Source organism: Sylvia atricapilla, chromosome 3 (assembly GCF_009819655.1).
Source record: "Sylvia atricapilla isolate bSylAtr1 chromosome 3, bSylAtr1.pri, whole genome shotgun sequence".
Taxonomy (NCBI): domain Eukaryota; kingdom Metazoa; phylum Chordata; class Aves; order Passeriformes; family Sylviidae; genus Sylvia; species Sylvia atricapilla.
In genome coordinates, this window is record NC_089142.1 from 15,812,389 (window position 1) to 15,840,032 (window position 27,644).

Below are 27,644 nucleotides of genomic sequence, written 5' to 3' on the forward strand. Positions count from 1 at the left end.
GTGAATTCTGTCCAGCAAAACATGGAGGTCAGGAGAGACTCAGCTGATTACATAGTCATGTTTTCCAGGATTTCATGAGGAGAGTGGAAAGTTGGTTAAACTCTGGTTACAATAGAATTGCTCTCTTAAAACATACTCTCTCAAAACATACATGAAATACTCAGAAAATAAAAATGCATAAAATGTCAGTTTGAAGATACGAGATTGTGTTTTGTGGGATCAGGCAGGAAGGAGGTTGATCTGATCATCTCTGTATTAACTTACCGAGGTTTTTATACACCCTCAGCTGACAGCATTACTAGCCAGATTATAATTATAATTACCTTGGCTTCATCTCAGTGTTTATCTGCCATGACACCCACCCAGCCACCTGCCTGCTATTAATTCATTCAACACTAACTTCATCTTTTTTTCCTTTTATCTTGTTTTTTTCCTGTTATCCTTACTTTAAAAAATGTGTCCGCTATTAGAAACAAACTAAACACAATATTTGTTTGTCCATGACATCATGTATTCCTTTGTTTAAAAAAAGAGAAAAAGCCAATCCAGAATTCTTCAGATTATAAAAATAACCTGTTTGTATTTTATAGTGAAAACTGGAAAGATCTGGCATTTGACTCAAAAACTCAGAACAGCTGATAATCTTCTTTAAATTGAATCTTTTTTTTTCATCCATAATACTGCCAGATATTCAAATAAGAGGAAATTCATGACAAAGGGCAATAAGCACGATACACAGTTGGCTTGTAGGATTCCACTGTGGGTGCAGTTCTGTATGAGTGCTGGATATTTGTTGCTGTTCTTACTCCTGAGGTGTTGAAGTTTTTTATTTGTTCTGACAGAAAATTGAATGTTCAACTCTACTATAAAATTATGCTTAAAAAAACCCCAACAGTAAAACTTGAAAGAACAGCCATGCCCACAGTGCTTAAAGCCTTGGAAATACTTAACACTGCATTCTGTTATGCTGTTTATGGGACAGAAAGCACTTCTCAGTACGCCAGGAACTGTGAACTGGTGCTCTTGTGAGGATGTCCTTTGGATGTTTGGTGAGTGGTAGACTGAAGAACACACAGTAATGTGTCAGAGGAAGCTAATTATAATAATGGCTTGGGGTCAGGTAAATGCTTCACTATTTATCTGACCCAACCGCTGTTTATTATACTCCTTGTGTCAACACATTTTTACAGAGTGAAAATTAGCAACTAATTAATTTAATTTCAGGAGTTAATGCCACTGTAAAGGAAAAAAAAAATCAAGGTTTATATTGAATAGTTATGTTTCTAGAAGAGAGCATTACAAACATTGAAGTGAAGGGACTTTAAAAGCAGCTTTGAACTGAATAATGTAAAGGTCTGATTCTGCAATCATTCATCAAGCATCAGTTCATCAAACTGCACTTAAGTATCTGGTCGAGTCTTGTTCAAATCAAAAGCACCTTGTTTAAATGCTTTCTGCACTGGGGTCTTAGACCCTGCTCAAGCAACATTTCTGACTTCACTGAGCCTGCTTCCCTGGGGAAATGCGTCAGGGTGAAGCCCTAATTGCCTGTATTCCTCTCTCATCTCTTGATGCTCCTTTTTCCAGTGGCATTTCTGCTCTCTGTCAGTTAAAAGTTCGGTAATGTCAAAATTTAAGACGCTACTCAGACCTCTGTACAGGTTTTGGGGGCACAGTTCAAGCAAGCAAGTGAAGGAAGGGAATTTTCTGATGGTGCATTATTGTTTATTATATTTTCAGCTTACCAAATTAAGCAAGCCATTCTTTATCCTGGTTTCAGTGAAGACATTCTTCCCTTTTCATAACCCACAAAGACACAGTAACACCTTGTGTATATAAAAATACAAAGACAATAATTATTTGTATTTTTACAGGCATTTTCATGTGAAGACTTTAAGTGCTTTAGGACCTACTGGAGCTGGAGATTTTTCCCATCTTTCCTTCTTTCTATCTGTTTTTCCTCATATTGCCTTGCCCATCTTTCGTCTCCTGTATCCTTGTATTCTTAGATGAGGTCACTACTGGAGAAGCTTAGGCACACTTTGCCCAGGTTCTGGATGATTTCTTTGCTTTCATTCCAAGCTGTGTGGGACGATGAAATCTCCTCTTCCCCTGAAGGCCATAAGAGAGCTCCAGAGTGGCCCAGCTGAATCCCTATTCTTGGTGAGTGAAGGTCCAGGGCTCCAAAGCACACTGCAGGCTGCAGCTGCTGAGCAATTTTCTACAGTTTAAGTAGCCAGCCCCAGGAGATGCAAAAAATCTGTGGCAGAACTTAGAAAACAACCCAGATGTCTTAGTTGTTCTTCCTAGACATTAAGCAGCTTTCACTCTCAATGCACAATCAATAATTGCTGTGATTTTTATGATACCTTTTAAAATTCTGGACCGCTGCATGCAAGAAGCATTATTTTTAGATTTACTTTTTCTAATGATAAATTCAGGAAATATTTTAGTAGTTGTAATTATCAGAACACAGTTATCAGAGTAAAATTTTATTCAGCTCTGTGCTGATTTGGCACTGTGGCTGGCCTGGCTCTGTCTTCAAAGTCATCTTTTGTGTCAGATAGCAATTGCTACAAGGGAAGTATGTGCAGCTACAGCTTTCACCAAGGCATTGACAGCTCTGAGGCTGGGGACCAAGAGGGCAATGCATAGGTCTTATGATCTTCCTCATCTCATTGAAAAAGGTCACAGAAGTCATCAGATTGACTGCAGAACATCCCCTCTGAGCAATGCACCTTTTGTATTGCAGAGATGTTGCTATTTTTGAAGCCATGCTCCATGTGGAATAAAAATCTTTCTTTAGCATGTATATCAGTGCATCACAAATGCCCACAGGGGACAGGGAGAAGCTTCCCGTTCAGTGTAGTATTTCAACAAAATATTTTAAATTAGAATAATGTAAAATAGGCAAGAAAATCCATTGCTTGATTTTATTCCTTCTTTCCAAAAGCAAGTTAAGGAAGAGAGGCATGGAGATCTTTGATTGTGGTCAGCAAATGTACTTTTTCCTTATAAAGAGGTAATAATAAGCAAAAGATTGATATAATGGAAACCTTTGGATTCTTTCTACATTGCAAAGATCATCAAGTTAAAATGAGCTGGGGAAAATGGTGCTTTAGACACAGCACAGAATACCATGGACCATGTGTTTTAGAGGAGAGTTTTGAATGTGTCCCATGTCCTCTGCTTTTACTCCATGAGCCTTGTACAAAATTTATATTGTAAAAAGTATGAAGGATTTCATGCAGCATATAACGCCGTTGTTCAAGAAGTATCTGCAAAAGGATCACCTTCCTAACATACAAATATTCCATTATATACCTGAAAGGGATAGAAAACGGCCCTTCATTTTTGCATATGGATGGGACTTAAAAATGGAAAGCTGCTAAAAAATGTGCTATCAGATGTGTCCAAGAGTATTTTCTTCTGCACTGTCAGAAAACATTTTTGAATCACAAATATTTTCCTGTTCACCTGTGCCCTTTGGAAGCACTTGATGAACAGATCACCCTCATCCTGCATGGGTATTTTCTGTGTCTCACTGTAGCTTCACTAGCAAACATCCCTGCCACAAACAGGTTTTCTATCTTCTGACACTGATCCTGGCCCTTGGCTGATGCAAAAATCCCAGTCCTGCTGGGACTGCACTGCACTTGAAGGAGAGGACTGAGCTTCCTGGAGGCCTGATCCTGCAATGACATCACATAGTAATCACAAGCAACCATCAAAAATGACTGTTTAGCTCAGTCTCTTGATCACTGAATGAATACCATGAAGACTCAATAAGGCTGAGCTTTGTTACCAGGCTTGTTTGATCATCAATATGTGAATACTCAGAGGTGTGAATAAACCCAATATGGGAGGAAAAAACCTCACCAAACAAATTATATTTAATGCCTAAAACACGCTTGCTGTTTTTTAGATAAAGCATTATGAACTTTCTTTACAGGATTTGAAATTCATTTAACATTTGATGTCTACTAATGTGGAAACCAGAAGAAAAGCCCTCAAATTTTTTCTGATTTCTGTGGCTTTTCTGCAGGCTCTAAATTTTATTTATGAGTATGTCACATTATCAGTCAATGTTTCATTAATAATATAATTTTTACTGCCACTTTCTTGTATTGTGAGTTTCTGGAATGCATGGACTTTTTTTTGTCATGGTATTGGAAGACATATACACAGTTGACTATGAACCTTCAGGCATGAATAGAATACAAAAGAAATAATAATAAATGATTTTTAGGCTATGGAAAAACGTGCAGGAAAAAAAATCATGCTAAACTGACGTGTTAAAGCACTGGAAATTGACCCAGACAAAGTTCTCAAAATCAAGATAAGCCAAGGCTGTTGCTGGTTACTTCTTAATTAACTAACTGAAGCATACACAGCCAATAAAATCTAACTTTTGCAAGGCAAATAACCCTGGACTTTTATGGATGTCAATAAAATGAATGTTGTCTGGAAGATATTCATTAACCAAGGGAAGATGTCTGTAGAGGCTATGGTCCAGAAAGTTGGTGGATTTAACGACACAGGCACAGAAGATTGTGTAATAAAGTGAGTGGAGCCGGTAAAAGAAAAGAAGTAGCATTTCTTCAGTGTGAATATGTTTCATTAAACCAGCAGTAAATTGCATGGACTTTTATTGTTTCTGGTCTACATTAGCCAAGGTCTGTCTAACGTTAGCGGGTCTACCTATTCATTTTCGGAACAGTAAGATTGGTTTGCTGTTCCTCACAAACTGAAGGGTAGATGACTAAAATATAGTTGGATACCTACTGTGCATGTGGGAAGGTGAAGAAAAGCATTTATGAAACAGCAAAATCTCACGTATGTCTAATATCCCTTTTGTCCTGTTTGTAATTATACAGTTAAACAAGAAAAATGGAAATGCTTACCTTTTGAGATGTGGTTTATTCCTACCCTGACAGTGTTCTTCATGCAGTTTGGAAAAATCTTCATACTGTGACAGGTTAAGAGGAGGAGGAGGAGGAGGAGGGAGGGAGGGAGGGAGGAAGCAAGGAAGGAAGGAAGGAAGGAAGGAAGTAAGTAAGTTGCTGGACAGTGAAAAGGAACAGCATAAGGAGAAAAATGACAGTGTGGTCAAGAGCAGCATTATGTATGTACACTCTGGTGTCAATTCAGAGCCACGTGTGCCCCTGCTCTTTGTCAAACTGTGAGGGGGCTGTATTGGGGGCTCCCCAATACTTGCTGGCTTATAGAACCCCCCACAGTGTCCTGAAGCAATGTGATGATTAAAGATATTTCTCCAGGGTGTAGTTGCTTTGTGATTTGATAGCTCTTCTAGTGATACATGCAGACCATGTGACTCAATATGTTCCAGTAGCTATGTGGTTATTGTGCCAGAATAATGGTTTTATCTGGCTCTTTTTTGCATATTCTTGGCCAAAGACTTCCTTGTTCTTTGCAGAAGGTGCAGCATTTTAACTTCCTTTTCCAGCTTTAGTGTAAGGTAAGCCAGTAGCAGAGCCAGAGCTATAACATCTCATGAATTTCATCACCACCACCTTCGGTGTCTCATATTGCTTCCCAGTTGGCTGAGTTGCTGGTCCATGCTTCCTTGAATGGACCAAGCGATTTTTTAGATCAAAAAATGTTTGGATCCTGGGGTCTTCAGTACTTAGTTACCTGGTGCCTCATGGGTAATTGAAAAAATATAGTTTGGCATACCATCATGTAACCACCCATTTTGTCTCCAAATGAAATGAAAAAAGACTGGAAAAAGCCCAAGAATATCAAGTAAATTCAAAATATGTGTTAATGATCACCAATAGATGTGATATGCTTAGTGTTTGGGCTTATATCTTTGTATCTTTAGATAAAAAATCCCACAATAAATATGCACATAAAAGGCATATAAGTACTGGGATAGTAGACAAAACAATGAAAATTAATTAATTTTCTAATTAACTAATTAATTTCATCTAAACATTTTTTGTGTCAAAAGGCTTGCATGAATTTTCAGCTGAAATGTGCAGAGCTATTGAACGGTTAAATGAATGTTAAAAATTTTCCCTCGTTCTTACTGGGAAGTTCTATGTCTAGGCTGTCAAAAAATCATTTTAAATCATACATTATCCTTTTGATGGCAAAGTAGGAACTAGTTCAGCTTAAGCTTTGCATCACAGGATCAGTAATGTTATGCATCCAAAAAAAGGAGAAAGCAGTAACACTTCAGTACTGAAAAACTGTGTTTGGCTATTTCTCTTTTACAGCTCCACAGCTGTTCTACTACCTGTAATTGGAGTGCCAAGATGAATATTTGTTTTTATTGGGGTGGGTAAACATTGATGGCAATTGTATAATATTCTGAAGGAGTAGAGAGAATGTGTTAGTTACTATAGTAGGTCAGATTTAGGATCTGCTACTGAAGTTGTACTGTGCACATGAGTAACTGCTTTTTTGGTGTGACTCAGTTGCTAATTGTTTAGCTCTGATAACCCTAATATTTACAATTTCAAAGCCTTTCTGGAATCTGTTATTTTTACACTGGCACATACAAAACTTCTTGAATAAATCTTGACTGCAGGCATGAGATGCTCTTCAGACTGTCTACAGTGGTGTCCAGTTTGGCAGCTGTAGCTGTTTCCTCGTGAGTGAATGGAGACTCAGGATGTGACAGCAGTAAGCAATGATGCCTCACCAAACCCTTTAAAGGTAGATGCTCTAGCATTTGATATTCTGCTACAGGCTACCTGAATATGGTCACATTTCCTTCCTTGATACAAATGGAAATGAGCCTACATCAGAACTGTGGGTTTGGAACCGTCATATTTGAAAGAATTTATTGAAAATAACCTAAAAATATGACTAGCTCTATTTTGACATGAAGAACTAAAACCATAGAAACCTCTTGTTCAGTTTTCTCCAATCATTTCTCCAAGCCACTGATTCAAGAAGAAAAGATTATCCTTTGCTCTCCTCAGCCTCTAAGGAATTCATATTAATTTTTAGTTAATAGCTGAAGCAGCAGTGCAAATGTGAGTTGTGTCCCTGCATCTATTAGGATATAAATACCTGTCCTTTCTCTCTTCTAGGGGTCACTCTATTTTAAAAGAGACAATGGTAAATTTAATATCCAAGCTGTCATGAATGGAAGACTAAACACAGATGAAGAAAAGTCTGATAGTTCTGCTAGCTTTTAGCATAATTTTCTGATATTTTTTGTGATGAAGCTGAAAATGAAAGGATTGCGCCTCTACCATTGGAATAGAATCCACACACAGTTCACTGACATGGGCTGACTACACAAGCAATATTTCTTGGCTTAGCCTCTCCATCTTAAGATGGAGGCAAAAGAGCAATCACAGAATACTTCCATAAAATTAAAAGAGCTTCCAGATTAATTCTTGGTCAGATAAATGGAATATCACTTAGCCCAAATTGCGTTTGTGTGAAAGATCCCCCTAACAATCATAGGTGAGGTTTTCAGTGGTACGTCTTCAGCACTTTGAGCCTACTTTACCTTCTTTGAAAGGTGAGATATTTTGGGTGATAATGTTATTTCCTATATAAGCAAAAAAATTCTATTTCTTTGTACTTTTAAATCTTTGCTTCTTAGTGAAACTCTTGAATGCATATTGATTCTCTAGTTTTTCTCTGAGATGAAAGTGTTCTTGTTCTTTAAACCTGAAACAATACTTTAGTAACCATGATGGTCTCAGAAATAGAAACTGAAATGGATATTTAAAGACAGATATGTATCTTTTATGTATATTATATCAGATAAATAAGTACAATTTTAAATGTTTGGAGGCATGGAAGAATGTGTCCATGAGATACCAACCATCAGTGGTTTCTTAGGCCACGACTAGAACTTTTGTCTGTTGCAACTTTGCACCCCAGTTCAGGATGTATCAGGATTCTTTGGGTACTGCTGTGATTTCTGTGAAGACCTCTTCATTTATCCACTTTATTTTAATGCAAAGAGCTCTGCAAGTAATTCAGGGCTGTCCTGGCAATTGGCATTGCCTTTTCTTTTTCTATACCTTTCCTAAAGCATAGATCATCTCCTCAGACCCCAGTGCTGACACCTCTACATTTTTGGTGGTATACCAGTATTCCTTATTCTTTATCACAGAGCATGTAAGCATTATCTCTGTTGTTTTCCAAACTGCTTTAAGAATTGCTATAAGCATTGTGAGAATTCAGCATTATTTTTTGATCCAGGATTGATGACAGTTATTTGTGTATGATTTTATACAAGAAATTCAGATGACTGTTGCATTTCACATTGACCACCATATGTCTCTTTAATGACCCCCATTTAGTTTGTCTAAGATACTTACTCGTAACTAATAAATATCACTAACCTGTCAATCCTTAGAAGTTTTGTCTCCATAACTGGTCAATTAGTTTCTTGATAAGAAAATCTAAATGCTTTACATTTTTAAAAAAATACCAATAAAATAAAAACCTTTTACCTTTTCAGATGATGTAGTCATCACCTGTTAGCAAATATATTATCCTTCAAAACACGAAGAACTATGCTTTAGTTATCTACACACATTTAAAAATAACTGGGACTGAAATGTCGTCCTTAGTTCATACCTTTAGGAATACATCTGCAGATTGACCTCATCATGTCTTTTTCTATATTGGGTTAATTTTGATGTTTTAATAGGCACAATATTACAACTTCACACTGTGGCATAATATTTTGCCTTCAATTTCATACACATAGGCAACACAAGGGACTGTTTGTTATCTTCCATGTGTAAGAACAAGTGCAACATAAGATAAAGCTGGAAGCAAAAGACTTAGGTAGTAAAACATGTTTTCTCCCTTCTGTTTTTATCCTGATGAAGTTACAGGAAAAATATACAAGTTGTTTGTTTGTTAGGTTTTTCCAAGCTGCCAATATGTACAGAAGAGAAAAAATAAATAAATCAAATTTCTGACAGGTGCAGAAAGAGAGAGCTCTGAAGCAAACTTTGGCTCCCCAGGGTATTTAAAATTTTTCCTCTTGCCAGACCTAAAATAAAATTCAGTCTCTCTGTCCAAGAAAATAAACAGTTCTGTTGACTTGCTAGATATCAGGGCTTGTCTTGGAAATTTTATGAGATTCATGTAGATGAAATTCAGTTTTTTTATATTTTACCATAGATTCTGTATTGAAACAATACTGTTGTGGGAGAAAGGTAACATCAAATTTTTGAAAGTGAAGGTTTTTAACTTGTGGCATCTGATTTATATGGGCTATTCTAGTGGTGCCTGAGGAAGCAAGCTTGAGCAAGAATGTTTCACTTCTTTCATCTACTGTTGTCTTGGTTGGTGCTGTTTCCTATCTTCCAGTCCTTTCCCAAATAGCTTTTTCTTCCAAAAAACAGCCAGAAAAAATTCCAGTCCAAACAAAACTGCCTAAATATGCGTGATTTTTGTGCATACCTAGGGGATGCTATGGAGCAAAAGAGATGAGATGAATCTGCTTGTCACCTTCACGAGAAATAGTCCCAACACTACCATGATGGATGACTTGGCCATCTATTGCCCAGCTATGCCCATAGCAGGAGCCCTGGGTTTGGTGATAATAAGTTGTGTTTATGTGTCCCTTTGTGGTAGTTTGTTCTGGGTAGGGACGTGCTGTTGACTTGGAGTGGAAGTAGGATCTCCACTGCAGTTTGGTGGAGCCCACTCAGCTCCAGTTGTCTGACCCTGTACATGCAGCATGGCTCAGGAACCTTCCAGATGGCCACCCCAATCCTGTTTGCCTCAACTAATATCCTAATAAGGCCATAATTGTACTCACACTGTTTTAAAACTCAGTTTTGAGGAGGTATTCCTGGTTGTATCTCAAAGTCTCATAAATTAAATTGAGATCAGTCACATTTATGACTGGTTGTTAAAAAGCTGTAAGTGTTATGAATTTATGACACTGTGCTCATGTTCAGCTGTTCACTGCTTCTGCTTCTAGGTCTTTTTGTCCTATGTGGGATAAAATTTATATTTGTGGGTGAGATCATTATAAATCTTTTATGTACCACAAGTGCAATTTTAAATGTTTGCAGGCATGGAGAAATGTGCCCATGAGATATCAACTATATTTCATGGGTTATTGCTTCATAGAGCTGACAAAAAAAGAGCTTTGCAACTAGTATACACTCACACACCTTCTTAAGTTTACGTGTTTGACCTTTAAAAGCTATGAAGGCAGTATGAAATGTGCAACTTAGGAAATAAAATGCTACGTGGTTCATATTGTACTTAGATGCCAGTTTGCCATGTTAATTTTCTTTCTTTAGCAAAAAACACCTTTCTCAGAAGACTTGCCCATGCCTAATCCTTCCAAACGTCTTGCTGATCCCAGTGATAATTGAACAGCTTTGTCAGGAGTGAGTGTAGCTTTGTACACCTCTGCATGAATCAGTGATGAAACAGAGGCCAGCACCGATGAATGCATGGCTCACACTTGACAGCAGTCTATTGCTGAGATCTGGAGCCTCCAATCTGAGCTTCTCTTCACAGTTCTTATAGATTAGGTATTCAAAGACACAGAGGAATATATATTTTAAAAAAAGTATATTTTTAGGGGTGGAAAGATGAATAGAATGGATATATGGCCTTTTAATAGATGACATGCTGTGAGCTAGGTTTTCAGTGTGGCATTAATTCAAAAGAGCACTTGGGAAAAATATGCTTTAATAAAGCACAGTGTGTTGGGAGCTTGGAAACCTGGGGTTTCCTAAATTTGTAGCAGGACTACCAGGACAAATCACTTCTCTGTGTCTTACCTAGGCTTCTGTTTACCAGGGGAAAAGAGGTTGGAGGGGCTTTCTCTCCTTGCCCGGTTGCCAATTACCTATAGCATACTCTGGCAAGTGTGAACCTTTTCTGCTTCTTGGCCTGTATCCAGGCTTGCTTCCATTTTCCATGCCAAGCAAAGCTAGGGAGAGCCATCCTGTAACAGGCATCTCCACAGGGCTGGGGACATGCCTCTGAAACATGATTAGTGTGAGCATCTACAGAATGCATCTACATTGACTTCATTCTATTACTCACCTCACTTGCTCATTTTTGACAAAAAGGCTACTTAAGACTGAGACTATCCCCCATTGTATATTGCTGCTTTAGATACCCCTTGTACATATAAAAAGAGAAGATAAGTTTTCAAGGTCTTTGTGATATGACTATGATGAATTGGGAATGGTGAAGTGTCAACTAACTCTAGGGAATATTTTTTTGTGCTTCATCTATGAATTTCCTTTATATTTTATTGGATATTTGTTAATTCCCCTATTGCTTTCCTTTGTTAAACATTCTGTGTAATCTCTTTAGCTTTCATGATCATTTTACCTCAGGCTTTATATGTTGTATTAGAGAGATTAAGAAATACACATACCATTGTCTCTGTCCCCTGATTTGGTGAAATGAATTTTGATGAAGGGATGTCAAGAGGACAGTGAGATTGTTACCTCCGTCATTATTAGCACAAATGTGATTGTAAATGTTTCAATGAACATGTGCATCCTTTGAACATATTAACAGTACAACATAACTACTGAATATTCAGGAAGTAGAAAGTAATTGCATCCATGGTTTCTATTTTAACAAATAGGCACAACCTTTTTTAATGCAACATTCATCCAACTACATGGTATGCATCAAAATACATTTGGATTCTTTATGATTGATGTGGTCATCCTCTTATGGTTCCTGTGGGCTAGATAGAAATAGAAATGTAGGGCAGGAGTCTCCATTATTGTGCAGCTGCTTTTCTCTGCACTGTCAGCATAAACTCACACGAAAGCTGGAGGATCTGGCTCAGCATAAATGTAATTCTGAGATGATGAGCTTCTGTGGGGCACCTACAATTCTCTTCCTTAGTGTTACTGAGATGACATCAAAGGGGTGGTTGTCCAAAGGGAGAAGGCAATGGGGGAGGCAGTGTAGTGTTTCATTCACACTCATTCATGTTGACTATTGGTTGTGATTTTGGTTTACAGTGTGTTATGGCCAAGCAGTAACTGGAGCAGCTTTTGAGCATTTCTGATAGAATGGAAAGCAAATGGCTCTTTCACACAGCAGCACTAAGTTAAGTAAAACCCAGATGTAGCCAGCCTGTAGGTGAGGTTAAGATGCTTTGAGGCCATAGCTCTGTATTCTAAAGCAGGTAGGTTTTTGAAGGCTCATATTACTTTCCAGTAATAAGCAGTATTACTTTTCAATAGGTTTCATGACTACAGGCACGCATTTCTGAAAAATACAAATAAAGTCATACCTGATTTCTGGAAGTGACTTAGGAGCCTGATTCTCCCTCTTTGGTGAAGCTTAGGCTCTTATTTTCTTGCTTTTCAAAGCAGGGCTTATCTGTGGAACTGAGACTGCTAATAAGCTTAGGAGGTTCTGAAATTGCTGGCCTCCAGACTGAAAATTGTATCTTTCTGTAGCTGTGATTCATGGTATCTGTAAATGTCCAGATCCCAGGATCTGTTCACTTTCTGTTATGTAAATATATGTATTTGATAAAAATTAAATACTAGACCTATTTCTGAAGCTAAGAAAGAATGCAGAAAAGAAATAGTGTTGCAATACTTCAGTGGAAGAAATTTGTATAATATAATTGGATGTACCTTTCACTAATATAAATGTGTCAAAGGGAAATGGATATTGTAGAGTTCTTTGTGCTCCACGACTTTGAATATTTTGCATTAATTAGTTTTGTCTCTTCATAATTCTTGTCCTCACTAGGACCTGAATCCTTAACTAAAAAGTAATTAGGCTTTTAATGTGACTGTGAAGATTTAAGCAAACACACAGGCAACCACTGCTTTCCTTAATCAGAGTAACTCCTTTTCCTACCCCCCTTCCTTTTTTATGTACTCTTTTAATCCTTCTAACATTCTCTAACACAAGCTAACAACTGTCTCTGTGTACCTGGGGGATTGTGCAATGCAGACAGAGTTTGCTGCAGCTTTCTTTCACTTCTGAAAAAAATCACAATCCACTTAATCTGACAAGTGAAACCTTTGATTCCATGCTACCTACACAATACTGCTTCTTTTCATGTTAAGGCAGGAAAGGAAATAAATGCAGAAATGTGTCTGCTAAGTTTCCAAGTTAGCAATCTGTTGAAGGAAATCATGATCCTGACAGGTGCAAATGCTGGACTCTCGGGCTTAGGGAGTCTCATGAGCCTTTCAGAAGTTTTTCACCTCACTGATCCAAAATAAACTTCAGTATTTAGGAAAAATCAAAAGAAGCAAAAGGTTTCATGTAGCACAATCTGGTACAGACCAAAGAAAAGGAAGAGAGAAAGTCCATAATTTAACAATTGAAAAAAGAAAAATCATCATGGACATGAATCCCTGTACTGTTGTCTTCCTTCACCTGAGGGATAATTGCAGGTTTTGGTTCTGCAGTAGCTTTTGAGGTTTGTACCACTGTACATCTCTCATAGTTAAAAAAATACACTGCAATATGAAGAGATATGCATATCATTTTATCACATGAGGTGCAGCCTCTCTGACAAGTTACTCTGTGCACATCCCTTGTCTTCAGGTTCTAGTAGAAGCCCTGCTGGGATCTTTAGCTAACAGTGGACTAAAAAGGAAAGATAAAAATCCAACCTTTTACCCTTAAAGTACAATCACTAATCAGCATCTTCTGCCTAAAAAATATGCTTTCACCACAATCCTCAGCATCGGCCATCAGGTTTCACTACAGAGATGTGAATATGAGCTTGTAGAATTATTGTGTTTACCGATAACAATGGCAACAACAATAATAATAATAACAGAAATAGCCTGCTTCTCTGAAGGGGCTTCTGAGATACTAGTCCAGTCCTGTGCATATCCAAATTCAGCCAGGAGATAGATGTATAATTCTCCTTGCCACATGTATTTGTGTTTAAATATATGAAAATTGCCTTTGTTTGTCACACATAAATACATAAATCTCTCTCTGTCTTTCTCTACCTATCTGTATGACTTTTTTTCAGAAGTAAAAAAAAAAAATAATAGAGCCAACATACAACACAGATATAGACCATCTTCCTGTATTAAGTAGAATAATTAGAGCTGAATGCCTAGGTTAATGTTCACTCTGAACTGGGGCCTGCACAGCTGGGATTCTCAGTGCTGTTTGATCTGCCCTTTCAAGCTCTGATGATCCCACTGAATTGCATTTAATGGACACAAGGCTGAAGTACAAAAAAATGAGAGAGCTTGTTATAAAACAATAGAGACAACTTAGCTCACATGCACACCTGTTCTTTGTACTTCATGAAAGACTGTCCTGATGTGGGGGAAAAGATTTCATGGAGCACTCCCCTGGCATTGTTTGTTTGAACTTTATAAGTACAACAGCCATTTTGGGGCAATCAGATTTACAGTCTCTACAGCCATGGATGAATTTTATGGGAGGCATTTGTGCCCAGCTAGTCACATAAGAACAGGATGTGACACACCTGCACACTACACTAGTAGAAGGAAAACCACTCTGAACACTTATTAGCTAGGTATGTCCATGTTAAGCCGCTTGATTTCACCCATGCAGGCTACTAAAGGCTTATGCAACTGCAGTAATGTTCCAAATTTTCCTGTTCTGCAAGAGGGCACTTAAAATTTACCCCAGCTGCAAAATGGAAATTTTTATTGGTGGTTTTTTTTTTTTTACCATATCCTGGGATATTCATAATAGAGGCAGGTGCAAACTGAAGAGTATGACCTTAAATTTCTTTGAGGATTTTAGTGGATTTTATTAGATGTTTTTTTCCAAATAAGCATGACAATATTTTTTTTTTCTGGAATGATTGAATGCAATTTCCATCTTCTTAACCTAGATTTCTATATCTATTAATCTATTATTCACTGATTTTTTCTGTGTGCTCAAGATTGCTTTTGAGATTCAGTTGCTGGGCCTTGTCTTTAAATTCTGATAGTAAAATGGTCCTTGGCAAATCACTATGATCCTTTAATCACCATGGTGCTATATAAATCTGGAAAGACAAAAGACATGTAGTTATCAGAAAACAGTCATCATCTGACTCATCCATACTGAGTTATAATATAGAAACAACATGGATTGTCTTCCCCATTTTCACACAATCCAGACAACAACATCTAGTCTGAAAATAATAATCTGAAGACTTTAGACCTAAACTAGATGCGTATTTTCTCTGTATAGAGAAAGCCAGGAAAATGTGCACTGGAAGCATAGACAAATTTATGTTGATGTGCTGATTGCATAGAGACCAAGCCTCTAATACGTACCTGAAAGGGGAATAGTAAGGTCCACATGTGTCCCTATATCACGTGTTGATTTCACTATGATTGTGTGTGGAACCGTGTAAATCTCTCTGAAGGATGTTTCCTGTCACAGCATGCTTGATATTGCATATAGAATCATAGAACGGTTTGGGTTGGAAGCATCCTTAAACATCATCTAGTTCCAAGCTCCTGCCATTGGTAGGGAATTTTTCACTAGACCAGGTTCTCAGAGTTCCATCCATCCTCGTCTTGAAAACTTCCATGGATGTGGAGTTCACAACCTTTCTAGGCAACCTGTTCCAATGCCTCATCAGCTTCACAGTAAATAAATTTTGCACAATATCTAGTTTAAACTTACTCCCCTTCAGCTTATGGTCACTCTCCCTTGAGCTGGTTGAGGAGAGTTTTACAGACTGGCTAATAAAAGAGATGCTTTTTTTTTTTTTTTGTAACATTTTCTGTGTGTTAATAGCAATGTTGGAGTACTTAAGTGAGAGTATATACTGGTAATCTCTGTGGCTAGGAAGTGTGTGACAGCATTATACAAAATTTCTGCAGGAAAACAGGTCTACATTTGTCTATTTTAAACCTATGATCAGCCATCATTACAATCCAATTAGACCTTTTGTATATTTTCTCCTTTTTCCTAACCTTGCTACTAAATTTATCTGAATTAGTTCCTGCTTCAAATCTATGACTACGGCTAAGTTGGAATATTAGATGAATGCCTGTGTGCAGAGAAGCCTGAGAGGTGGATGTAATGGGATGTTTCCCAGAGAGTCCCAAAGTGGAGTTTTTTAGCTGCTGTTTGTAATTATTCACCAGATAGTTTCCACTGTAGGATAGTTTCCACCGAGAACAAGGGATAGTGCTCTTAAAATTTGCATTTCAGATGTTTAAAAATCACTCTGGAGAAGCACCAAGGTACTTTACCTCTCCTTCAAAGAAGAACTGCATCACTCTAAATGGTGGAGTATTTTTTCTGGGAAATGAATAGGAAACAGGCTTAGAAAATAGTCAGCAAAGATGAAATGACAATACAGAATCATAGGTTAAAATCAATTACCTCAGCTACTGTAGGAAGATCATTTAATTAGAGGACTCTGGGGAAAACAACCCTTCCCTTCCCTTCCCTTCCCTTCCCTTCCCTTCCCTTCCCTTCCCTTCCCTTCCCTTCCCTTCCCTTCCCTTCCCTTCCCTTCCCTTCCCTTCCCTTCCCTTCCCTTCCCTTCCCTTCCCTTCCCTTCCCTTCCCTTCCCTTCCCTTCCCTTCCCTTCCCTTCCCTTCCCTTCCCTTCCCTTCCCTTCCCTTCCCTTCCCTTCCCTTCCCTTCCCTTCCCTTCCCTTCCCTTCCCTTCCCTTCCCTTCCCTTCCCTTCCCTTCCCTTCCCTTCCCTTCCCTTCCCTTCCCTTCCCTTCCCTTCCCTTCCCTAGAATACAAAGCAGACTGCCAGTAATAGGTAAAATGTTGCTTTCTATGGTGACTGGTTTTGAGGCAGGTTGAAACTGTCAAGCTGAAAAAATTACAAAGAGGGGGGCTAAGGTTAAAAAAGAGATAACATTGTTCTCAGTCATATTCTTTCTTGAATTCCAAATGTCTGCATATCATGGACTTAGTTTGGCCTATTAAATATCTAACTTTCAAATCTGGATTGAGATCCAAATCATTGCTGAATTTATGCTCCACTGAAAGGAAAAGATTAGATACAGATCAGTGATCAGCAGTGTTTGCTGTGGAGAAAATGCAGGTGTGTTTACTTAAGGCATTAATTTATTAATCTTTACCTAGTGCTTCCAAATAATCTGCTTTTAAAGGTGATCAGATATGACAATTATGAGAACGATAAGTTGCTCTGGACTGAAGCTTTCTGAGTGATTATCAGTAAGATACTGCTTGCTTAGTAAGTCCAACATGCCTGCCTCAAAGCTGGCCTCAGGTCACTGAAAGCAATAGAATATTTTCTATTGAAAATATTCTGATAAATGTGCAGAATGGTGTGAAAGAGATGTTGCATGTTATCAATAAGCCACTGAGCCAAAAGCTTTGCAAAGCATTAAGACTGATTTTTCTCCCTAGGAAATTTCTTTGACTCCACTTGCCATTTCTGTTTTGATGGTCATGTTTAGTGGTATAGTATGAAAATGACTTTTGATGCTAAGAATGGTAAGTGACATGATAGAACTCTATTTTTTGCCTTAAGTCTCTTGTCTCCTTATTTACTATAATGAATAGTCCAGGATGGAGTTTCCTCCAAATTAGAACAGCAATTGTATGCAGTGGCTGTTGTAGAGCTGGCTTGAGAACCTGCTTGGAGTGCCAAACAACAGGGCTTTGGGAGGGCACCGCTGTGGAAAACACTGGACATTAGAGAGGACTGGGAGGCAGGAATGAAGGTGCACTTGCAGAGACATGTGCCTTCTTTTATCCCTGCAGAGGTTCTCTAAGAGCTACAGGTGGTGGTAGATTACTGGTCTAATCTGGTTTTATGCCGTAAATAACACTTTCTATCAGAGGGCTGTTTTAATAATACACTAGTTTATCAGATATGTATAAAATAAGAAGTGTTGTTGTTTTTGTTGTTGTAAACAATAGTTTAGTAGAGAACAGAGATATCATAGTGTAATAATTATGTCATAAACAACAGTACTTATGCTACAAATACGTATACCTTCATGTAAAAAAAAAGGTAATTATATGAAGGTCATTGTTAGCATTATCTAATTATAAAAGATGTAAGAGTAGGGACCAAAATACTTTATGATATTTTGGTCAGCTTGTTGGGGATCACAATAATATTAGTGTCATTCACAACCCTGTGTAGATTTAATGACCTTTCCTAGTCATTGAGGTGAAGATTTTCAAACACAGATGAAGTGCTTATGTCCATGTTTTAGCATTTAAAAAAAGTGGCTTGGTTTTCAGAGTGGTTTTATCTCTCCATCTTCTAATTCCAGCGCAAATCATGATTACTTACAACTGAGGTGAATTGGCAGCTGGGACTGTAATTACCCTTCATCCTTCCCACTCAGTGCAAATGCAACTGATGTTAGTGGTGTTCTCTGGATTTACTGAGCAAAATTTCACTCTTGGCTGAGCTCTTCAGACTAATATTTTCAAAGGCATCTACTGGGTGTTAATGTGCAGATCTCACTGAAAATCAGAATTGATAGTTCATTCCCTTAGATTCTTTTGGATAAAAGAGTCTTCATTTGAGGACTTTCATCATTAAAATAGATTGTGAAATTTCTTTTCACCCTGCAAGAAATCTTTATTAGGTCTTACTTAGAACTCAGAGCTGAAATATTCCAAGTGATGTGGTATTAATGATGATACTATATCTATCCTAGAATCATAGAATGATTTGGGTTGGAAGGGACCATATAGATCATCTAGTTCCAAACCCCTGCTGTGGGGGTGTAATGTGATTTACTCCTAATCAAGAAAAGAAACACATTTTTTTAGGCTAAGTGCAAAATCATGTATTATGCTAATGCAGTTCCACGCAGCAGTGGGAGAATATTTTTTCCATTGCCTATTAAATTACTATCCCAAAGGAATGAAATTTCATATTTCTCCAGAACTGAGAGATGCCTTACTCTACAAAGAACCTGGCATGTAGGACGGATTTAGGAAAAAAAGGATTGGCAAAGGAAAAACTGCAAGAGCTCTGTTCTCATTATCACAGGTGTGGGACATGTGGGACACCTGATGATGACTCCAGTAAAAATTGCTGCTGCTCAGTCAACATCACGAGGAAGAATATCAGCCCTCTGGTGTCTGTGGGTATTCTTCTCATTCTTCCCTTGAACAGAAGACAACTGTTTCCTTATGCCAGAGGAACCTCTAACTTAAGGGTTGAATTGGATGGCCAGTAGGGATCAGTTAATGATGCTGTCCTAGATTTACAAATGTCCTACATTTACTGTGCTACGTCCAAGCTGCTATCACAGGGCAGCTCATGCAGGGTATACCTTGTCATAAAACTGGTGGTTTGTGTGGTCATGCACCCTGGTCATGTGAGGAGATTCAAGGTAACTGGATTTCTGGGAGACAGTGCCATCATTGCAAATGGTCTGCAAAAGAAGATTTTATTTATTTTTTTTTTTTTACATTGCTTCAAATATGATATGCAGTTTTTACACTGAGAATAACATCCTTTAATATCTATATTTGGCTTAGCAACTACAATAAATCTGACTCTGGAACATAAGCCTGAAGACCGTCTGTTTCTTTTTGTTGGAAGAACTAAACATGATAGTTCTGTTTCTTTCATAGGATGTTTTTCAGCTTTCTTTGCAAAACTTTTCATTGCCTATGAAGGGTTTTGTCTGTGTTTGCATCTATCACTGAAGCTTGGAAGTACTTTCACAATATGCCAGCAGTCATTTTCCTTTCAATTCTGTCCATTTCTAGAAGAAAGAAAGAAAGTTGGCACGCTGTGGAGCTTGAATACAGTATGTTTCCTCTGTCATACTGTTCCAGCAGTCAGGCAAAGATCACAGATTTTTTTCCCCTCAGATGGCCATAAACCACTTTACACTAGAAGTTTTCAGGTAACTATCTGTCATTAAACCAACATACAAGCAGTATGATTTATCACAGTGAACAGAGCTGGCTTGAAAATATTCATGAGTTGGTGAACATTTAGAGATTGATCTAAAAATGTTGCATGCAAGAGAAAAAGGAGAGCATTTAATAGAAACTTCAGGCTTTAATCTCTCTCGGCTTTACAGACATGCTAGCATATGGATTCACATGTGTCTGCCATGTGGTAGAGTTTGTACTTCTCAGAATCCAAAGCAAATAACATTTAAAGCTTTCTTTTTTAGGGGAAGAAAGGGACAAAACATTCACATACTAATAGCTCATACAGCTGAAGAGGAAAAAGCTCAGACTTCTTGATCCATGTGTACAGAGGGTGATATTCAAAGCTCCAACTGGGGATGTTTAAATGGACTCCCATATACCAGTGCTGAAGAAAGACAGGTGAGGCCAGCTAATGCTTCCCTGTGAAACCTTTGAGGCAGGAGATCTGGACAGGGAAGGTGAGGGCTGAAAGTCAATGGGCTACACCACTAAGGAGAAGACAAGCGCCTGAAAAGCCCTATTGCTCCAAAGGGGAGCTGGGTAAGAGAAGGCATGCTGCACCAGCTGGAGAGTGTGGCCACAGCCCCATGCAGAGTTATCCTAAGCATCCTCTCTGAGACCATGCAGGGCTGAGCTCTGTCAACTGGCAGAGAGTAACTGGCAAATCCCAGTCTGATACATATATAAATATAGCAGTCAGATCAGAGCAGGTGGACTCTTTGGCTTTCAGAAAGGATGGGCCTGATAGGTCTGGTTGCAGGACTGGTTGTTCTTTATTAAGAATTTATTTAGATCTATTTTTTTGTAATACTTTATTACTTAAATGCTGCTTGTGTATTTTGGAAGGAAAAAACAAAGCTCCATATGCTTCAGTGCTTATAAGACATCAGATAGAAAATGTACCTCATTTGATTTCATACAGCTCATTATTCAAAAAATCCCAGACAGTATATTTATTTAAAAAAAAATACCCTTAGGGATTTTTTAGGGTGTTCCTATATAAACAGCAGAAGGGTTATTAAAAATAAATCAGATTCTTAATAATGGAATCCGTCCCTAGAGTGCAAGAGCTGAATGGCATTTGCCACTTGAAGGATGAAACTTTCTGTCAAAGGTGGAAATTCACAAACTTAACAAACTCAGTGGGAGTCCTTCCCTCTCCTCCCTTGCAGGAGAGAAACCCTAGTTAGCTGCCAACAGGAGATGTATTTAAACCCCCAATAATGGCAGTGCAATGGTTTCATAGGTGACAACTCCATCAGACCACTCTGGTTGCATGACAGCTGCCCAGGGTAGGTATAGATAGATGCATTCTCCCGGCGGGACCCTGCAGACAGCCACATTCTTCATGTCTTGTGCTATAGTCAGATCATTTCAGCTTGTGGCTTATATTGTAATCAGCTACATTCTGATATTAATATGTTATAGCCCTTCCTCCTCAGGGCTCTGTGTTGCCCTGCCAAAGTCACTTGCTGTAGTCAATCAGACAGACACAGCCTGATAGGTGTGTGAAAGCGAAAAAAGTATTACTGGGGGAGAAGCACATATGCTGTGGACTGCTGTGGCATTATAACCTCATGATATTACCAGAACTGTCCTTTAAAATATAATAAGGAGTCAGATGGCATAACCATATGCTGGCATCCATATGTTTTTGTGGAAGTCACTTTACTATCAAGGACCATGCTGCCAGTTCCCAGGGGCCTCTTCTCCATCTGATTGCTGGAGTCTCACACTTGATTTATTGTTTGTCCCTAAGATCTAAGTCCCTTATTCACCTGCACACTGGTGGCTGTGTAGATGTCTCCTAATGGGCAGCTGAGGCCTCTTAAAATTTGTCAGTACTATATACTATTATATTAGCGTATATTTTTATATTACCATATATTAATATTATAAAATAGTTTATTAGCACATTATACTACTATATTACTATATATTGGTACTATATACTATTATATTAGCATCATTCCCCTCTCCCCTGAACTCTGTTCCCCGTGTCTTTTTTTAAGTACAGGAACTGTCATTGAAAGAAAGAAGAAAATGGACAATTGACTTTTCTAGATAAAACCAAGTGAAAGGCTAGGATGGAGAAGAACTACAAATTTCTCTGATCTCCAGATTTTAGTGAATCTATTAGTATGAGGAAATGTGCAGAGTGCAGAGTGCTGACAAGCAGGTATCATTCATTAGGTTTTTATATAGCAAGACATTACTTACAAAAAGCCAAGAGTTTTGGAATTAAGCTGTTCCTTTTTTTCTTTCATGAGTTCATAAATTAGTGATAGATTGTCTTTCAGACTGGAAAAGCTTTTGATAAGCTCATATCTTCCTGCATAACACTACACATGCTCTAGAAGAACCCACAAAGGCCGAATATCTACCAGTGACAGCAATTATAACCTTGGGATACATCAGATATTTCCTGAAATGCTGCTGTATTTACACTGGTCTAACATAAGGGTTGCTGGAATATGAGAGATTTGTTGGCAGTAATATTGCTTCATTTGTCTGTTCCTAATTCACCTCCCACTAATACCATCAGCTATTACTGTTTTGTCAACCATTATTTTCTTCTGTGTTGCATTTAGGTCATCACTTGATCCTTTGAAATGTCAATAGTACTGACTTACATGACCTTGGCTGTTCCCTTCAGTAGACAATGCTGCGCACACTAATGAACTTATTTCATTCACCCATTTTAAAGACAAGAAGCTAGCCTACATTTTGTTACTGGCTTAGAACCACATGTATTTTTTTATATTATATAAGTGCTAATATATTGAAATGTCAATATATAACATAATTAGTAATTGCCATACATGCAATTACTATGCAATAGAATTAGTGCAGCTAAGGAATGATATTTCTTTGAGTCAGCAATACACCTTTAGGACCACAGTTTGCTTCCACCTTTGTGTCCTCACTTTTGGGACACTACTCCAGATAAGCTGTCTTGTCTATATAGTAACAAGACAAGACCATCATTATGTGTGATCATTAAAGGCTCCAAAAGTATTTCTTACAGGAGTAGAGGTGAAGTGTTTGCATACTGCCCGAACTCCTGTACAGGTAGTTGTAGTTCACTTCCCTAAAAATTCTGTCACTGTAATAAAAGGTTTTAATGTTGTATGAAGTTTCTGAAGCTGCTGGTAAAGGACTGTTAAACAGTAGATGCATGTAAATAAAGCAAAGCCTTGTGTTGCACATCACTTTTCAGAGAACCTGGAGATTCCATGGGGTTGAAAGGTGTTTTCTAATTTAAGCTCATGGTCCCAAATAAAGTACTCCTAGTCTCCCCTTGTTTACAGATACTGTAACTTTTTTTTTTTTTTTTTTTTTTTCTTTTTTTCTTTTTTTAACTGTAGCTGCCTGCATATTGTGTCAATCAGAGTAAAATCTGTTTCATGAATTCTAATTCTGTTCTGGCTGGACAAACAGACAATGTGCCCAGACAGAATTATCATTGCATATAAAAGAAGTGCTTTACATATTTTCAAAGTATCATTAAGATGCTTATTTGGGCTGCAGTCTAGGAGCATCTCAGAATGCAACTTCGATGACATTGCAGCTGTTGTGCTTGGACATTAAAAAGGCAGTCTTTCCTTTCATTGTAATAATTTAAAAATTACCAGTCATGTGCAGACTTTTAGAACCTGACGCTCAGCCCGTGTGAGACAGGATGGAAGACAGGGCCCATCTCTCCTTTGAAGTGTACATACTTTGAATCATTGTGTGGATTTTGAGTGCCTGGCCATGCACACCAGGTCGTGGACTGGTAATTGAAATGACATGAAATGGTTAATATCTGAGACCTGCATTCATGATAACAAGCACAGCATACATGGGAAAAAAGGCTTTTCAAGCCATTCTGTTCGTGTAACTTTGGAATGCCTTCTCTCAAGTGAAATGAGGCAACTATTTGGCACTGTTAGTGGCAGGACAACCACCCCCACAGCCTTCTACTCTTCAACAGCCCTTTGAATCTGCTGGAATAACGTAGTGGTTAATCTGTGATTCATTACAATGTGTGAGTATGTCTGTGTTGGGGAGGGGCGGGCAGGAATAACATCTCTATTCCTGCAAACAGCAATGCTGTGAGTGTTACGTTATGCTCCAAGCAGCATTCCCTTCCACCACATGCTGTATCTGTTGTTAAGTTTTGTCACCTTCCACAACTTTGTCAGCCCTATTTTTGTCACAAAGCGGGGATCCCATTCTGATATTGCTCCAAATCAGTGTTGCACAACTGTTGAACATGGCTGAGAACTGTTCTGTTCCTGGCAGTAAAACCCTTGTTGCTATAAAGCCCCAGGAAAGGTGCTTCATGTTCTATTTTCATGTGTGAGTTTCTGCTTAAGAGATATAGTACAGTGCACAGACATTGCTAAATTGTCAAAGAGTTGCTTGGGGTTTATTTTAGCTCACACTTTTCAATAGATTTTGTTGTGTGGGCTATATAATTAATTATATTATTTATAATTTACAGGTATATTAATTACAAAGGCAAATATGTTAGTATTTTATGTGGAAAAAATATGTAAGAGGAGGACAATTCACATGATCAAGATGTGAGCCCATGCATTACCTCACCTGAGATGGCAGAACTGTAACAACAGTTAAAGTTGTCTAGTAGTGACAGACAGAAAATCCTCAGGTTTCCTCAGGAAGAGGGTCTCCTGTCTCATGTACTGCATCACCACCATGTCTCTCACAACATCCCCATAGGCAAACTCAGGAAGTGTGGATTTGAGAATTCACTGAACAGCAGAACCCAAAGGATAGTCAGTGACACAGAGTCTAGTTGGAGGCTGTCACTTGTGGCACCCCCCAAGGTTCAATATTTAACTTGTTCATCAGTGATTTGGATGAAGGGACAGAAGCCTCCTCAGTGAGTTCCCTGATGGCACAAAGCTGTGAGGAGCAGCCGACAACCCAGAAGACTGAGCAACCCTTCAAAAGGACCTCAATGGGTTGGAGAGAGGAGCAGAGAGGAACAGTTTCAAATTTAACACAGGCAAATTGAGGGTCTTGCACCTGAGGAGGAACAAACCCGGCCACCAGCACAGGCTGGGGCTGGCCTGCTGGGGTGCAGCTCTGTGGAGAAGGACCTGGAGGTCCTGGTGGACAACAAGCTGTCCATGAGCTGCAGTGTGTCCTTTTGGCTTAGAAGGGTGCATTAGGAGGAGCATTTCTAGCAGATTGAGGGAGGGCTGCTCAGTTCAAGAGAGGCATGGAACTCCTGGGCTGGGTCTAGCGGAGGCTACAAACACAATTAAAGGACTGGAGCATCTCTCTTACAAGGAAAGGCTGTGGGAGCTGAGCCTCAAGAAGGAGCGACTGAGAGTGTATCTCATCAGTGTATTTAAGAATCTGAAGGGAAGTTCTAAAGCAGGTGAGGTCAGAGTCCTCTTGGTAGTGCCAAGCAATAGAACAAGAAGCAAAGGGAAGAAACTGATGCACTGATATCCACTCCATTTTGAGGAAGAACTTTACTGTGCATGTGACCAAGCACAAGACTGCCCAGAGAGGCTCTGGAGTCTCCCTCACTGGATATACTAAAGAACTGTCTGGACACAACCCTTTGCAATGTGCTCTGGGATGACTCTGCTAAAGCAAGAACATTAGACCAGATGGCCACTGTGATCGCCTCCAACCTGACCCATTCTGTGATTCTGTGATAGATTTAGAGGAATGACCTTTGGAGGTCAGTTGGTCCAACCTCTGCTTTAGAGTTTTCTTCTCCACTTACTGTACAGAAAGTACCCTCACAAAGGCAGAATGGATCTGAAGTAGTTTCAGCTGTGAGCAGAGAGGTGTTATCTTCCTTAGTGATGCTTGGCAGTACATTAGTGGGCAGTGGGTTAATTGTTCTGCAGGAATTAGTAGCCTTTAAAAAAGCCACAGCACACAAACCTCTCTGCAAATAACTGAACATAGAGATGACATTCTGGATATAAATATATGCATAGAAGCCTGCTAGTATTATGAAAAAGTGTCTGGCACAATTTCTTCAGAAAGATAAGTGATGTTTTGGGTAGTAATCAACAGCACCTACAAAATCATTCCCTTTCTAACTGACCTTCATGCAGCTGGATTTTTTTCTGACATATGCATCTGTCTGAATGAATTATTTCAGTGTTTTCTCAAATATTTACTGTGTTCAAGAAAGGACGCGAAAGTACTCAGTGTGAGAATTGAAATCTAAGATTTGCAAAGAAAAAACTGTAGTGAATGTTACTGTAAGAAAAACTAACCTTGCAAATTTTTATTTTGTCATATATATAAAGTTTATTAGGCATCACAGAACAATGTCTAAAGTCCACAGATATTTCATAAGTCACTATGAATTTGCTGTGGTGCTAACTGCTTCAAAGAATTTCCACTCTTGCCCACCACATACACAGCATTTTTTTCTTTCTTCTTCATTAATTTTCAGTTGAGAGAACTCCTGTAGGATTTCTCTAAGATCACCCAAGAACAGTTCAGTCATGGGTATAGAGGTCTACAACTGGGCTGGTTGCTTTAATTTCCTGAGAGCTGATGGGTGAACCAACTAAGGAAGGTTTCCTGATGGACCTTATGTTTGTGAATAGAGAAGGACTAGTGATGATGTGATGGTCAGAGACTATCTGGGGCACAGCAATCACAAAATGATGGAATTTTTAATTCTGGGAGAAGTAAAGAGTGAGATCAGTGGAACTGCCACCTTGGCAGACCGTGACCTGTTTAGGAGCCTGGTTGACAGACTCCCTTGGAAAGCAGTCCTGAAGAGTAAAGGACTCCAGGAAGTCTTTCTTCAAGAAAAGGCATTCCTCAAAAAAATCCCACAGATGAAGGAGCAGGCCATCCCCATGTACTAAAAGATGTGTCAGTGGGAAAGAAGATTGGCTTGCCTGAACAGAGAGCTTTAGCTGGAACTCAAGTAAGAAATGAGAGTTTATGACTATTGGAAGCAGGGACAGGCAACTCAGGATGACTACAAGGATATCATGAGTTTATGTAGGGAGAAAATTAGAAGGGCCAAAGCCCAACTAGAACCTAATCTGGTTAATGACATAAAAGCAATCAAAAATGTTTCTGTAAATATATGAGCAACAGATGGAGGGCTAAGGACAATCTCCATGGATTTTGGATGTAGGTGAAAACATAGCGACAAAGAATGAGGAAAAGACTGAGGTAATAATGCCTTCTTTGCCTCAGTTTTTTACATAAGACCACTTATTCTCAGGGTTAACAGGGCCTCTGAGCTGGAAGACATCGATGGAGAGCAGAATGAAGACCCATAATCCAGTAGAAAATAAAAGTGGTAATAGTTAGCAACCTGCTACACCACTTAGATACGCACAGGGCTCAACAGGATCCCCGCAAGTGTACTGAGGGAACTGGTGAAGTGCTCACCCTTCAATTATTTCTAAGCAGTCCTGGTCAGCAATCCTGGTCAGTTGCAGTTAACTGTGCTCATCTAGAAAAAGTGATGGAAGGAGGATATGGGGGACTACAGGCCTATCAGCCTGACCTAGGTACTGAGGAATATCATGGAGCAGATCATACTGAGTGCCATCCTGTGATATGTGCAGGACAATGAGGCCATCAGGCTGCCTTGTAAAAGGCAGCTCTTCTTGACCAATCTGATCTCCTTCTATGGCAAGGTGATCAGTGGATGAGGAAGAGGCTGTGGGTGTTTATGTGGATTTTAGTCAAGCCTTTGACATTGTTTCCCAGAACATTTTCCTGGAGAAGCTGTCTGCTCAAGGCTCATATGGGTGCACTGTCCACTGGGTAAAATCTGACTGGACAGCTGGACTCAGTGAGAAGTGGTGAA

At 38.8% G+C, this 27,644-nt stretch overlaps 2 long non-coding RNA genes across 2 annotated transcripts in view; both read left to right on the forward strand.

Moving 5' to 3' along the window:
- The window catches only part of LOC136358377 (uncharacterized), a 108,703-nt gene that overhangs the window by 12,897 nt on the left and 68,162 nt on the right, over positions 1 to 27,644 (forward strand). Inside the window, exon 2 of the long non-coding RNA XR_010743071.1 lies at positions 6,557 to 6,684. This is a non-coding gene — a long non-coding RNA (uncharacterized lncRNA). The remainder of the gene's footprint in view (positions 1 to 6,556; positions 6,685 to 27,644) is intronic.
- Positions 17,310 to 19,442, forward strand: LOC136358376 (uncharacterized). Its single transcript, XR_010743070.1, has 2 exons — positions 17,310 to 17,395; positions 18,918 to 19,442. It is a non-coding gene; the product is annotated as an uncharacterized lncRNA (long non-coding RNA).